This window comes from Apium graveolens, chromosome 7 (assembly GCF_009905375.1).
Source record: "Apium graveolens cultivar Ventura chromosome 7, ASM990537v1, whole genome shotgun sequence".
Classification (NCBI taxonomy): domain Eukaryota; kingdom Viridiplantae; phylum Streptophyta; class Magnoliopsida; order Apiales; family Apiaceae; genus Apium; species Apium graveolens.
The window spans coordinates 246927630-246940870 of NC_133653.1; positions in this window are offsets into that span (position 1 = coordinate 246927630).

Here is a 13241-nt window from a genome sequence, read left to right on the forward strand (position 1 = left end):
TCGAAGAGATGAGAGGACTACTGGGAGTCAAAGATTTGATTAAGCAAGTTTTAATCATGGGAGAGATTGTTGGGCTTTAACTTAGCATTGTGGGCTTTAGTTATTGATCCAAACTAGTTCAGTGTTTTTAGTTAACGTTTATGTTGAAATTTGAATAAGTCAGCTAGTGTTTTAGCTGTTATAGGAAGTACAGGCAGTTGCTTCTTTTTAGGATGTCAGTTTCCTTGTTTGTTGCCACGACTTGTGTGTGCACTGTTTCTATATTACTTGTATATTGCTTTTGTTTTAATAACAAGTAGCTCCAGAACTCTGTTTTTCTTTCTCAGCACATCACATACACACAGTTAGATTCTTAGTTTGTACAAAGTTATCATTTGTTGCAAAGTTATAATTCTATATGTTTGCCTTAAATTACACATCCATATTTGGTTAGAGACGCCTTTGGGCCATAAAGGCCGTATATTACATATAGTATCGGTTTTGAAAGTATGCTACTTGTAATGCAAATATATGGTTAGAGCATCTCCAATCACGATCACCTGTTAGATAAAAAATCTATGTGGCAGCATGATATAGATATTAGGTAAAAAATATACACCTCCAACCATTAAACCTGTTAGCAATAATTTTAGATATCTTCTATCACGTTTTCTATATTTGTTGAATATAGCTAACCATTATAACTCGTAACGCTCCTGTTACATATTCAACAAATTTTTAGATAATGATCATTTAGCTAACCATTTTAGCTATTAGCCTTGGAGAAGCTCTTATGCAATACGAGATTCTTGGTTATATCGCTATGCAATTTGAGATTCTTGGTTATTACCAATGTGTAGTTGTGTGTGTATACATAATCCGCAACCTATCTTTGAAATCAATACATGTTTGCGTCTTGATTGAATCCGTCCATTTGTTTAGTTATGGTCTACTGAAGTAGTGAAAAGTTTCACACTACTTGGAAATATTAATTTCATTATCGACATGTAAGTCAGGAAAGTCATGTCCCTATGTTACTTGTCTTTGGGACATTTTCATGACAGAAATGTGCAGAACTATAAGAAAGCATCAAGACTTAAACTCTCGTAGGTACCCGACTTAAGATGAAGTGTGATGTCAATGACGCCCCATAAATAAGGTATGTCAACAATGAAAGTCTTACTATTGTCTGTTGTACAGAATGCAACTTAAATATAATAATTTAATAATTCAGGTTCAGCGCTTTGCTTACTAGCATAGTTATATCAATTAACACCATCTTTTGGGCCTTGAATTTTTCTTCATCATAGTAGCTTCCATCTCGCTTGTTAGTAATCACTAAATATAGATCTCAGAACATGTTTTTCAGAAATGAAGTGAAAGCATCATCGCCAACTCACCTTTAAAACCATGATAGAACTTGAGCGATTAAGTATTGTCCATGACACTTGCCTGTATATTTAGAATAGGTGTTATGTAATGGATTTATATTAGAATTCATACGCCGGTCAAGTAGCATTCTTCTTCCATCACTCTGCATTGTTATTCAATTCTCTCAATATTATTTCTACTGATAATTAACTTGCTGATATAATATTCTTCAATATAGTTGCATGAGGTAAAGGCATGTCACACGTGTTGTAATCATTGGACTGTTTTAGATATTAAAGATTTAAGCAATTTTAGATGTTTGATCGTAATAAGAAAAGTATTAAACCATTTATTTTGACCGTCATTTAAAGTGCTATTTTGCTGGATTAAGTTCAGATTTGCTGGTACCTATATCAAGGGTGTATGTTTAAGTCATGCCCACGTATTATTGGGTAATAAATTAATACTACGTGTAATAATAGCACAGTTGTATAATTAAAATTAACAAAAACAATTAAATTAATCAAGTACCGAAACAAAACACGAAGGCAAACAAAAAGATAAATCAGTAACTGAATTAACAAATATTGGATAAAACACTTAGTTCTAACAGAAGTTTTAACAAATTTGAAAGAACCAATAACAGCTGAGTCGCCTAAGACTCGAAAAACCTATATTGTTCTTAAAAAAATTATTGCCTCGTTGTATTGGGTTGCAGCAATATTGCTTTAGGATAAAACAACACAGAGTACTTCATCCACAAATAAGTAGCACTCAACAGCGACCTGCACCTCAGTTCGCCAGAAAACCTACGCTATAATCTGTGGGTATTGAGGAAAGAAAGAGAGAGAAGTAGCAGTTAGAGTTTCACAAGTATGTGTGATCAGAATATCTTTTCCAAATGTTTAATTCTGTACATAATACAAAACAAAAATGTAACTCAAGATATTACATTAATTAAAATAAATATTCTGACTTAAATTGTATTTAATGGAATATTTACAGAATCAGAACTGTAACAGTCGTGTATAAGCATTTAACAGCTTTTCAACAAACACTGATATCATATCAGCATTTAACAACCTTTCTGCAAATGCTGATATCCATCAGTATTTATTCAGCATACCAAACTCTGATATTCAGATTTACAGAAATATTGATCAATATTGAGATTAAAATAATATAATAAGTCAGTAAATATTTTAATTAAACAAGCAGTAAAATTACTCGCACAGGTCGCCTCGCATACGCGAGACACCGATACATTCACCCTTCGACCTGACCCGACACGTGGCGCGCATGCGAGGCACAAAATAACACAATGCACACCCACATGCCTCAATAATTGGTATACTACTCTTACACATTGTACTATATAAAGCCCTACACCCCTCTTTACTTAATCAATGTGGGACAGAACCCAAAAAACCCCTTTCAAACTACTAACTTCATCCCAAATTCTATAAGATTACACTAAGAAAATGACTTAGATTCAAACATGAAAGTTTAAGTACTCATTACAAAAAACGACTTCCAACAATTAGTTTTAGGAAATTACATTAAGAACATGTCTAAAACATGCCTCAAACTTTCCATTTTCTAAAGCGTATGAGGTTTTTCTTTGAGCGCCTGCTGCTTTAGATCTTGTATAGCACTGTACTTCTGGTTTTAAAGTTAGATTTCTTGTCTTTATGTTTATGGTTGTACTTATTTTTGTAGGGGTTCGGTCTGTGGAAAACGTTTGCCAAAGACGTGTGTGCAGCAAATAGCTTTTAAGCCGTTAGATGGTTAATCCAACGACTAGGATTAAAAAAACATGAAGGGGACCGCGGACAATATTAGCGGTCCGTGTTAGGGCATAAACACGCGCTAAAATTACACATAAGTATACACATTCGCAATTATTATAAGATATAAATCAGATTCGTACCCACAAAGACTTTTTTTTTGTTAATTTAAGATTATGCACCTATGCAACAATGGTATGGCTATCGCTCAATGCTAAGACAATAATAAGTTGAGAAGTTTATAACTAAGATTAAACTAACATGCAATTAACTAAGAGATTAAAAGTGATTGAATTAACTATATGAGACAAACATGGGATTCTAACTTCATTAAATACTTCATTCAAAATCATTGTTCTTAACCTTAGCATGCAATGGTGATGACAACTAATCAGATAACACGAAACTAGTAAACGCCAACTTTTGTTGCACGAATACCCTACTACCAGATATCCACAAAAGAGATAGAAGCTGAATAGACACCAAATATGTTGAGACCCTATATGTCTACAAAATTTGACAACATAAAAGTTTAATGAACAAATTATCTATCGTGATTACATAGGGCAAGTAAGATGGTTAGAATTACATACGAATCATGCATAATAAATACATGAACCTATGCTAGTATTGCAAGTTCTAAATCTCTATATTCACCGTCGCTTCAATAAAGATTAACAAACTATCTTATATGTTCGTGACGCACATAAGACGAATACACACAACCGGTACTAGGATATCATACAATCACCACAGATTTAGGTATCAAAACAATTAAATATAGAAATTCATAAGTAAATCCGTTAGAACCCCATGACAACTATTAGTTCATAACCGAACTCATCGTGACCATGGGTTCCAATGAAAGCATGGTAAATAAACTAAGACACACTAGGTCTGAAATAACTGAATAATAATAACAAGTACGTTAACAAGAGTATTAGGTTCAAACAAGGAAGACAAGCATCCAAGATTACAACTTAAGCAAAGAATCACTTGCTAAGTTCGCGACATTTGCTTAAGTTGTAATCTTGGATGCTTGTTTTCGTTGTTTTTTGACCAGGACAATGTTTGCGAGCCAATCCGGGTACTTAATCTCGCAGATGATGTCCGCTTTCGGCAATTTTTCTACTTCTTCATCAATTTCCTGTTTTCTTTCCTGGGCAAAGTTTCTTCATTTTTGCTTGATTGGCCTTTGTCTTGGATCAACGTCTAGACTATGCATCGCGACAGATTTGTCGATTCCCGGCATGTCTTCCGGGCCCATGCGAACACATCAGCGTACTCTCTTAACAAATTGACAAGCTCTTTCTGAAAAGCGGTTTCCCGGCCCTTCCCAATTTTGATCTTCCGGGTGGGGTTCCCGGGCTCCAGCTGAACTTTTATTTTCTGTTGGGCAGGCTCAACTTTTGTCCTCTCTTTAATTTCCATAAAATTCTGAATCCGAGCGTCGGCGTTGGTTACGCTGTACCCCGAATCCTCTATCATATTTACGTCCAATCTGGGCCTCTTACTGAGATGTTCACGATGCTTCTTTCTGCTTTGTCCCTTGGGAGGGACATTATCTTCTTTCTGTTTTATGGCTATATTTCTTCCATGATTAAAGCTTGGCTATAGCATCTCCCTGTCATGTCCCTATTTCCTTTTAGTTCTCCTATACCTCCCGGGGTGGGGAATTTGAGCTTTAAGTGAATCGTCAAGGGAATGGCCCGGAGTTTGGTAATCATGGGCCTTTGGAGGATCATGTTGTATGAGGATGCTGTACTTATCATACAGAACTTCATAATATGAGAAACCTGCTGGGGTGCGGTTTCGAAAGTTATAGGAAGATAAATAACTCCCCGGATTGGAATCATTGTGTTCCCAAACCCATATAAGGGGTCCTCAAGGCAGGGGTCCATACGCAGGTGGCCGAGCTCCATCATGTTGAGTGTATGCTCGAATACTATGTTAGCAGAAGAATCATTATCAACTAAAATTCTTTTTACCTCTTTATCTGCCACATCGAGAGTCATCACCAAGGCCTGTTTGTGATCCAGATTGAGTACTTCAAAATCAGAATAGGAGAAGTATATTGGCTCATCTTCAAAAGGATGGACCATCATCACCTCATTATCCATGTCTGGGCTCCGGGGTGGAGAAGTCATTCTGTCGAAGACAACGTTGACTGCATTCTTGCTGCTATCCGGGGTCTTTTCTTTGCCGTTCAATCTTCTCTGAAGATACTGGTTCATGTTCTTCGATGAAAATTTTCAAAGAGAAACAATAATATGTTGCATTCCATGATCCTCGTGGTACCCGTAATGCTTGTCCCGGGCCCTGTTCTCCGGGGGTGCAAGTAACAGTTTTGGTGGATAATAAAAGGGTTTACCTTTAACTTCGCGCAAGATATCGGCCCGAGGACGGTTACGGGGTGTCTACTCCGGCTCTGGCTTGGGCTCCCTTTTAGCTCTTGGTTTCCTCTCATTTTTCTGGGGCCCAGAATAGCCATCCCGGGGTGGGGTTCCCTGGGATTGTTGGATGTAGTTCGACTGTTTGTCTAGTTTGAATCTTTTATCCTTCATGTATGACGAGCGACGCTCCGGGGAGTCGTCGTCGTCGTGGATTCTCCTGTTTATCTGCATTGACTTGAGAAAATTATTTTATTTTTATGAATTTGGATGCCAGTGCATAGGTTGAGGCGAGGCTCTGGGGCTCTCTGTAAATTAGGTCTTTGACATAGCCTTCACAAGAGACCGGATGGAGGTTTCTCCGGAAGATATTAACAGTTTCTTTTTTTTCTAGATTTGATAGTTGGTTGACCGCTTCTTGAAATCTTTTGATAAACTCGGGGAGGGACTCTTTGCTCCTCTGTTGGATTGTTTCCAAATGACACATTTGTAGTTCGTTCATTCAATTAGCCCGAATTTTTTTTAAGAAAATCTCTCAAAAGTCTTTCCAGGAATCAATACTCCGAGATGGTATTCTGCTGAACCACTGCTGAGCTCCCCCCTTGAGTGTTGATGCGAAGAAGCGGCATCTAGTTAGGTCATTGTAGTCATAAATGTTGGAGATTTGTTCAAAGTAATTCAGATGCTCTTTGGGGTCAGTTAACCCATCGAAGGAGTCGAAATTGAAGTGTTTGAGCCCTGATTCTCTGGGAGTAGAATCCAGCTTCCTGGTAAATGGGGTGGATGCCGCTCCAACTTTCATGTCGCCTTCGACTTTTCTTTTAAGGTCACGGAGAGCCCGGGCCATTTGGTCTTGTTTGGATTTCTTCTCAGGCTCCGAATCCGAGGAAACATGGATTCAGTGAGATTTCTTTTTCATATTTGCTTCTTCAACCTAGATTCGCTTAGCAATGATTTCTTTAGCTTTGGCTTCTTCTTCTTTTCGGATCCATTCCCGGAGAGTAACGCTTTTAATTTCATCCTAGGCGTCTTCTGGAGGCCTTTTTCAGGTTCTTCATGATTCGATCCAGGACTGATCCCCGTGACTCTTCAGAATGTTCTTCCTGATCCCCCGGATGGGTCTCAGGTTCAGTATTATACTTTTCCTTCTACAGGCTCATTGTGGCTTGTATACGTTCCGGGGTCATGTTTCCTCAGGGGTTGGTGGAAGTTTCGACATACTTATGGGCAGCTTTCACAATAGTTATTCTTTGATCTCCTGGTTGGAGGGGTTGAGAGGGAGTCCGGGTTATGGGGAGCCCTTCATCCACATCTTTCATTTCTCCATCCCTGGGTGGGGGCGGAGGAGGTAGAACAGAGGCGGAAGCGGTTGCCTTGTTCTTTCTTGTGGTCATGATTGTTTAGTAATTGCAAACTTAAAGTAAGAGATGATGCAAACTCGAGTATTGATACGTATATTTTAGATCTAAAATATGTTGTAATCACCGCTATGAGCTCGAAAAGTATTATAACACTACAACAAGGGTAGCTAAACAAGATCCACTAACGATATTTTAAAAGAGTAAACTTAGGGGAAAAAGTAGATCTGAGAAAACAAGAGTGGAACTCTTACTGGAGTGTAGTGTTCTGATCATTTGGGCGGAGTAAGGGTGTCAAAAATGAACACCACTGGTCGGAGGTTCGCCCCTCCTTCTAGCGCCAGTGATAATTCCAGATCACCCCGGGGTCCTCTCCTTATTCTACCCAGACTCAAACTCCATTTGAACATAAATGATGGTGGTATGTGGTATAGCTGTAGGACGGGCTTCTGCAAAACAGAACCAGAGGGGGGTGGTGTCCCCGCAGCACCTCCGGCGTGAGAATGAGAAGGGGTATTAGAGAAGAAAGGATAACATATGAATGACTCGAATATGGTGTGTGTATATGTGTGTATATAGCCAAGATGAAGTAACCCCTCATACACATTTTGTTCAGCCTTTTATATGCTTTCCATTAGGGTTTAAGGGTTTGTACCTTGGAACTGGACCGTAGGTGAGTTTTGGACTGAGAGACGCGTGGACGACTGTGATCAGGAAACATGTCCCCGGATCCGTACCGTTGGAAGGTTCTAGATCCTGCCCACCTGGACGGTGGTGATGTTGCCACGTGTCACGGGGTCCCTCCGGGTTCTTGCTAATTGGGCCCTGGTCTTCTCTTATTGGGCCTGAACTAATATGGGCTATCAATATGTATCCAGAAATCAACCTCATCCAGCGAGACCCTAACAGGATCTTCTCCTGCTTTGACAGCATTCATGACCAAGATCGCATTATCAAACGTCCATGGACCATTGTTAAGAACCCATTGCATATCATCTTTATGATAAAATTGGAATAAAAAGGTCCCAGGTTTCAAATCTTTGATGTTAATACCCATTGCAGGCTTACAATGCATAACTCAAATTTGTTATAATCTTCTTCCATTCCTTCATCGAACGCCAATTCTTCATTCTCCTCATTCTCTATGCCTGTTTCCTTCATTTGCATCTCTATGTCCTCCATTGTAGCCATGCTCAACCCAAACTCTCACAATTCTACAAGGTAGAAAGGAGAGAAAACATTCAACTGACTCTCACAGAACAGAGATATTTTTTTTTATGTACCCATTTAACTTAATTCATGTAAGAGTTAAATTCAGAAATAAATTCGAGTTAATTTATTACAACGAGTCGAGTATAATTGGACTCCATCAAAGAATATACAAATAAATATTTTATTAATTAATATAAAAGAATAAGGAGCAAATTTAAAAGTTGTTTGAAAGTGAGGGGAGAGGCTGCTCTCTGCGTAAGGTCAATAAATTAATTATTCATAATTTTAACTTAATTTTATAAAAAATGAGATCAAGTTTTTTTTTTCTTTTGTAGGAATGAGATCAAAAATTTACTTCGATAATATCTTAGGTTGTGTTTGGTATTACTTGTGTAGACAACAACAACAGCTTTTCACTGAAAAACAGTAAAAACTATTTGTAAAATTTAAGAGCTGCTTTTCTTAAAAGTGGTTTTGACCTAAAAGTTGTTGTTAGAGAAAGTAAGCCCTCCCATACCTTTAGAAAAAGCTTCTTTTCAGCTTTTGCGGGAAACAGATGCTGGTTTTACCATCAAATCTCACCGAAATCACTATTATTTTTAATTTTTATATCAAAACATATACATATAAAAAATATTACCAAACAATCATCTGATTTTTACAACAACACTTTTTTCACAGGCACTTTTTCTAACTATACAACAGTTTTTAAAAATAATTCTAAACAGAGCCTAGTCTTATATCACGTATAGCATAACTCAAATCCTTAAAAATAAACGGAAAATAAATAATTCGTCCACGAACTATGTCTATTGCTATATTATTGTTTAAGTCACCAACAAAATATTATAAACATTACTTTGATTTTTATTTTAATTTTTCTCATTAAAGTCATTTCATTAGATGTTAGAATCTTGCTGGAAAAAAGTTCGATCACCAGAAAACTTTAGTCGGAAATAATCATGTCTAGTCCGAACTAACTTGAAAAAATTCAACAAAAATACTATTAGGTTCACAATTAATCAATCTCTACATATGCATCAACAAACTCGAAAAGTGGATTTGATTTTAGGTTTTTCGGCCAAAATTTAAAAAAATTGGCAAAACAATATGGTCCTCCCACCAGAGATGGGTGATTCGAATTTAATATCCACAAAAATCACTACGTATAGACTCCTACTCAATTGATATATTATTTCCCATAAACAATATCACCAAGGAAAAATTAATTAAAGTTTAAACCCTAATTCAACCGAATTTTTAAAATACCGATCATAAAATCTAACGCCAGAATAGATAGATTTTGATTCGGATCTTTGTTTGGTTACTAAAAATTATGAATTTGAGCTCACTAACATCTTTAACCGGACGTTCGATTTACCGAATTATTGAGGAACTTAGCAAGGCGCATGCCACATTAGCAAAAATAACCTTCGTTATTAATTCACTAACTATTAGATATAGGCATCGTAAGGCCCAATGGACGAAAAGAAGCGGTTGAGCCGAAGACCCATAAAGCTGAAGCCTAAAACCAACACTTCAGTTGACGGTTAGAAGATGATACAAGATGGTAATGTCGCCCCCTTTCCCTCCTTCAACGTTCGTCTGTATTTTTAATATAATGCACGAGCATTAACTGCAAAAAATTTAACGAGTATAAATGAATGGTTGAAGTAAGAAACTTTCAATGTTCTCTACACATACAAAAACACTCTGCTACTTTTTTTGTACTCCCAAACCTATCTATAGCCAGATTACTGATTTTCACGCCAGAGATGAATCAGGAGGCCAATCTGTCGCATTCTCTTTTTCTTGGACAAGCTAATGATGTTTTTGCATCCGCAGAAATCTGCACATAATACTAACAGAATTATTTGATGAACCTGAAAAAATTCAAAAGAAAAGTAATGTTAATGTTGGAAAATTTTGTTCAACGTGAACAATAAAACAAAAATAGTAAAGGACGATTAGTATACTTTTCCCAATTTTAAATCATATTTTATATTTTTAAGGATCTCTTCACTTATTATTTTCTCTTTATTATTATAATTGAAACAATATATTGTTAGTCAAATGAAGAATAGATTTAAAGAATATAATTGAAGCCAAAATTAATATACAACTCATTCATTTTGTTATCTGCAAGTTCGTATAAATAAATATATTTTTCGTAGAATTTTGTCAATACTAATCACAAATTATAAGATTAATTATATATACCCATCTATATTAACTCATAACAAATATCACCATGTTAACACATTACTAACCAACAATTTACTAAAAAAGGATTAAAAATTGCAGAGAAAGTGTCTACATATATACAAAAACTCAAATAATCTCAAAAAAGCAAGAAAAAGATTTGATAAATTAAATGTACAGATCTTCATTAATGATAGAGTTGATTATTTTTCCTAATTAAATTATATTACTTCAACCAAAATATAAAAGAAACAGCCAACAACAAATTCTCTGCAAAGATATGCTAGCAAGTTTACCATACGTGCACTTGAATTATTGGTGAACCGGTAACCCCATTTTAGAAATAATGTTGGAGTATTTGTATTTATAGAATCAATTTAATTTTTGTAGCTTTTGTGATTTTCTGAAGACCGTGTACACCTAAACCTGCAGGCAGCAGCAAACATGAAAAGTGTATTGATTGTTGTCCATGACACTTCAACCACTTCTGTGCTAGTTCAGAACCTCAGTTACCCATGTTACGGTTATAAAATTTATAATAATAATTACAAAAAAAAAAGATAACAATATGTTAACTCTCGGCCTATAGTCTAGATTCATACGTCATTTTTTGCTAAGCTAGCTAGTAGGTAGTCTTCCTTTAGAACCTGACCTCAAACTTTAGTCATCTCTCTTAATTTATTTCATTTATCAATTATGCACTCTCCATCATATACTCCACCAGTACAAAATACATATTTGTTGCTACCAGCTTTTACTATATATTACTCCCTCTGTCCCATTGAATTCTATACATTATTTTTTGGCATACTTTTCAATTCTCCTTTAAAACATAACTCCACAATATTTTTAATTTTTTTTTCTGAATAAAAGTTTCATGTTTAAACTTTTATTAAAAAAAATGAAAAAAACATTATGAAATTATACTTTATAGAAGTCTCGAAATATGTGCAAATAATAAATGTATAGAACCCCGTGGGACGGAGGTAGTAGTAACTTTGAATCTACAAATCTCACCGTCCAAATTATTTTTCAATCCTAATCATTCATAATGTTTAAAAAACTCTTATAAACCCCTCCCAAACAAACAACTATTGCATCTTCTGGCTTATGCTTCTACTTCCTGTACTAAACAACTACTGCATCTTTTACTTCTACACACCACTCCTTACGAACCCACTGAAATAAAATGGCCAGAAAAGGAAAAAGGAAAGCAAAATTGAATAAAACAAAAAAAAGAAACTCTATTTCCCGATTTTTTTATAGTGGTTCAAGCTCCACTCAAAATTCCGCTGTAGTCGACGATGTATATGATGACGACGACGATGTACATAATGCCGACGATGATGCTCATGATTACGACGATGATGATGAGGGACATGTGTATGCACAATGGTCTTATCCGCTTTTGATTCAAAGTCAAGCCGGGTTGTTTCCACCTATACCCGAGGATGAAAAGAAGGCCGATTATGAGTATAATTTCAGAGTAGAAATGGGTGATAACTTCTATCCGGTTAATCAACTGGGTAATGCCCATAATTACGTGTTTAGGACAGAACCATATACTTGTACTCTCACTGACTATCTAAAATCTCATACTTAACCCGGAGTTTCTTTACGATGATTCTGGTTATGGAAAGTGGGTTACACGAAGCTGGGCAAGAAGACTAGCTCGTGGAATTATTAAAGCATTTTATGAGTTGTAAGTAGAGCCGTGCCTGAGATTTTATGTGCTCTTTGCAAAATAAAGAAATGTGCCCAAGCAGAAAATTTTGAAGGAATAAAATAATAAAAATATTTAAAAATTGAATTTTTTAATATAATTTTATTAAACTAAACATTGAAAAAGAATATTATACGTACATAAATAGTAAACTTATTTAAATTTATATATGAATATCAATTACTTAAATTAATTTTTGAATTAAAGTTTTTCAATATATATATAAACATTAAATATATATATATATATAATTTAATTAAATTAATCACCTAAATAAATATAATTACTGAAAAATGATATAGTGTACAAATTTTTTAAATAAAAATTATTGTTTACCGTTGCATTTTATTATTAAAATCAATACTATATATTACTTATCAAAAAAATTATTATTTCATAAATAATATCTCATAATTTTGCTTAATATAATAATTTAAATTTTTTTACCTTTACTATTATTTTATTTATATATTATTTTTTTAAAAAAACAAATTAATGTTTATTTTTAATTTTTTTACAAATAATGTCATATAAACATGCATATATATAAATGTCGCCCTCAAAATTTGAGGGCCCTGTTCCATTGAACCACTTGCACATCCTTAAGCACGACGCTGGTTGGGAGATAGAGTGAATGAGGGGTTACGATTAACCGATAATTACGTTGTAATTGTTCATCAATGTCAGTATAATGATAATACCCTCCTCAGACAAGGTTATTATGATGAGGAAATTACTGTACGCATTGCTCAAAATCAAATTGAGTTGAGACCCAGGAAGAGCACAATATCACCCCAAAGTCGTCGTAATGTCGTTATGATGATAATTTTAACGATATTTTTAACAACCGCAACCATCTATAAAAGTGGAATGACTTGGCTGCGAAACTCAAAGAGAGCAATTAATTCTATTCAACCATTACAAAGAGCTGGCATTTCTTGATCGCATCCTTACTTATAATATGTATTCACACCTATTAGTATTATTGTACAGTCAGCTCTTAGTTTTAGAATATAACTTTTAAAATACAGTAAATTGCATACGGTATACCTGAAATTCAAGGTTTATGCACCTTGAGTTTACTATCCAGTAAAAGGCATGCTATATTTTCGTAATTAGTGGAATACGCATACTTATATTAAATTTTTGTAAACTCCGCTAGTCTGCTCTCTTTTTACAAAAAGGAATGAAGGGTATTACAGTATTTTCTCCCCGTTGT